The following is a 3,650-nucleotide window of genomic DNA, read 5'->3' as shown; positions in this document are numbered from 1 at the left end:
CCTGAAAGAGTTAATTTAAACTCGGAGGTATGATACACATTGTGAAATGACAGGAAAACACTCAAGGGTAAAGGGCAACTGGGATGTGGGAAAAAAGAAGGGAAAGAAGGAAAATTTTGTATGTATGTATATACAGGACAGTTAACATAGTTGTTCTACTGTCTTCTATTTCTTTGCTGAAATAAACTGTCAGTGAGTCCTTGACTGATCAATATTGCATGTCTCTATCTGTTTTCATGAGAAACCACTTTGAAGATATCAATATGTAATACAACAAGCATTGTTAATTTCCTACCACTTTGTAACTCTGTACTGTCTGTACTGTTCTTTTGCTATTTTGTAAAAGGCTGTCTATTAGTGTTTTCCTCCTTTTATTTTTAAAATTAAAAAAAAAAAAAGTTATTCAGCCAAACCAGGCCTTGCTTGCCTACCTTGCTACCAGAAAACAAACATCTGCGCTCAGCAGGACTCTGTGCCTTTGTTGTTCCCCAACAAATCTGGGGGTTTGAGTAGGTTTGGGCTCCATTTCTGTGGGTTCACCCGGCCCTCCTCAAAGAAGTCCTCTGTCTCTCCCGTTTCTCTAGCAGTGCTTGCTGGCCCGAACCCAGCGATCTTCAAGGGTTTGAGGCCAGCCTGGGCTACACAGCGAGTTCAAGGAAAGCTACACAGCAAGGCCCTGCCTCAAAAATTTGAATAAATAAATAAATGAAACTCTATCACTAAACAGATAACTATATTCCTGCCCCCTCGTGCTTAGCAGTCTCTGGAGGAAGGGAAACCCCACTACCAGAGCTACCACACTAGACAATCCCGATGTCTAATTTTCAGCAGAAACAAGTGAATAAAACCACCATACAAAGGAAACACCCCCCAAAATATTAACATGAACTATAAGTGGAAGAGAAGCCTCATGTGATGGAATGAACCTGTTTGTACAGTAGATACTGTACTGTCACGTAGCTTTTGAACAGCAGGCGATAGAGACACTGATTAACCTTAGTCATTGGTAGAAAAATGTCTGTCTCAGGTTTGTTTTTTTTTTTTTTTTTTTCCTCTTTTTTTTTAAGCCAGGGTCTCTATGCAGTTCAGGCTGAGCTTCAGCTCACTGTGTAGCTCGGGTGGGTCTCGAACTCCTGCCTCAGGCTCCCGAGTGTGGGGATTACAGGCGTGCACCACCATGTCCGGCGTGTGTTTGTTTTTAAAAATTTCTATATAAGGGCTGGAGACGGGGCTCAGTGGCATAATGCATGCACGAGGCCCTGGATTTTATCCCCCGTTCCGTCAACAAAAACAATTTGATGTTCCCATTGTGTTCACAGCCCAAGGGGAAGGGGTTAGTAAGGCAGTCCCCGGCCCCCATACTCCGGCCCCTACAAAGCGGGCCACCCCAAATCCACCAGCAGGAGAGCACCCAGGAAACGGCCGGTACTTAAGCTGCTCTTAAGAGCGCGCCCTCTACTGGACGAGCGAAGAAACCTCGCGATAACAGGGTAAGACAGCAGCGCACCTGTAGTCAGAACAACCAAGTCCACTGAATTTCTCACCTGCCAACTCCCTAGCGTGAAATTGCTCAGGCCCGCAAAACAGGCCTGCGCCTCCACCGTGCAGCTATCAGTGCTTTGCAGGAGGTAAGTGAGGCCTATTGAGCCGCGCGTGATGGCGCAAACCTGCAATCTCAGCGCTCCAGAAGCTAAGGCAGGAGGATCACTGCAAGTTCAAATCCAGCCTAGGCAACATAGGCAGTGTTGTTAAGGCCTGAAGTACACAGCGAGGTTCTGTCTCAAAAAAACCCTCAAAATAAAAAAATCCAAATGCTAGCACTGTCCGGAAAAACTTCACAGGTTTATTTATCATTGTTATAAAGCTGAACTGCTGAAACTTGTTCACTGAAACATTTTGACTTCCATTAATGCTTTACATCTCCGCATTAATTTTTTGAGACAAGGTCTCACCATGCAGTCCAGACTGGCTTTGAACTCACTATGTAGCCCAGGCTGGTCTCAAATTTGCAGTGATCCTTCTGCTTCAGCCTCCCAAGTGCTGAGATTACGGATGTGTGCCACCACACCTGACTGCATTAATATTAAATATTCACACACAAGTGAAAATGGAAAAACTGGCAATACCTGATTTTTTTTTACTGGAAATCGAACTCAGAACCTCGCCCTTAACAGGTAGGCACTTGTGCTGCTGAGCTACATCCCCAGCCTCCAATACCTGATTTTTGTCCATTTTGAACTAACAATCATGCACATAGGTATCTTTTGACCCCATGGGAAGATGAAAAAAAAACTTTCAGGATGAAATGTTCACCATCATAATGGATTCTTAAGCACATCCTCCACATATGTGGTGTGCTAGTTCAAGGTGGTTCTTTTTACGGGGGGGCAGGGTTTCATTATATAGTTCAGCTGGCCTTGAACTCACTGTGTACCCCACGCTGGCCTTTAATTCATAGCAATCCTCTGGCCTCAGCTTCCGGAGAGCTGAAATTACAGGCATGAGCCACCACACCGGGCTAGTTGGGAGATCTTTTGGCATAACTGTCAAATGTTTGGCATTAATCGCACACAGGTTGGTATCTTCAAACAGGCCAACCACACTTTATCCCACATATAGAGTTATCTTTTAATAAAAATAGTTAATTCCCCTATGAAGAATGTAGTCATTATGTACTGCAAGTGTACTAATAAAAATAAAAAGTATTTAATTCTCTGTGTGTGTAGATTAAAGTTTGAGGCTTACTATTTTTTATTTTTAGCCGTTTTGAGACAGGGATTCACTATGCAGTTCAGGCTGGCCTTGAAATCACTTTGTAGCCCAGGTTGGCCTTGAACTCACAGTGATCCTCCTGCCTCAGCCTCCCGAGTGCTGGGATTACAGGCATGATCCACCATGCCCGGTTTTACTTTTTATTTTTTTATTTTAAAGATAAAAGAACAAAAACACATTAACAAACAGACATAAACAAAACAACACCCAAACAATAGAAGCAATACAGACTGTCAGACAAGGTGATAGGAAATTAATGATCCCACTTTTACGGGAATGCGGGTATATATATATATACATGACGTGATGCATGCAGTGAAATGCAACAAAAAAGTCAAATAGAGCCAGGTGTGGACGGTGCACACTTACAGTTCCAGCTGTTCAGGCGGCTCAGGCAGGAAGAGCTGGGCTCATAGCTGGACCCCTTCCTCTCACCAAGTACTAAACTAAAATCAAAATGGATCAAAGCTCTACGTATGAAAACAAGACGCTTGATCTGCTAGAAGGCAAAATAGGTACAACCCTTGAAGACACAGGCACAGGCAAGGGCTTTCTGAACAGAGCCCCAGTGGCACAAGAAATAGCACTGAGAATCAACACATGGGATCATTTCAAGTTAAAAAGCATCTGTACAGCAAAGGAATCCACCAACAAGGTGAAGAGACAATCTGTAGAGAAATGAGAAATTTATACTTTGCCAGTTCCTCCTTGGACAGAGGATTAACATCTAGAATATGTAAAGAACTCAAAAAATTTAGATTCCCCAAAATAAAAGACCCAGCCAAAGGTAGGTCCTTGAAATGAACACACTTCTCAGAAGAAGGCAAGTGGCCAATAAATACATGAAAAAATGTTTGATGTCGTTGGCTAATAGAAAA

Source organism: Chinchilla lanigera, unplaced genomic scaffold, assembly GCF_000276665.1.
Source record: "Chinchilla lanigera isolate Chin_1 unplaced genomic scaffold, ChiLan1.0 scaffold00142, whole genome shotgun sequence".
Lineage (NCBI taxonomy): Eukaryota > Metazoa > Chordata > Mammalia > Rodentia > Chinchillidae > Chinchilla > Chinchilla lanigera.
The sequence above is the reverse complement of the archived record's forward strand: the minus strand, read 5'-3'. Positions refer to the sequence as shown.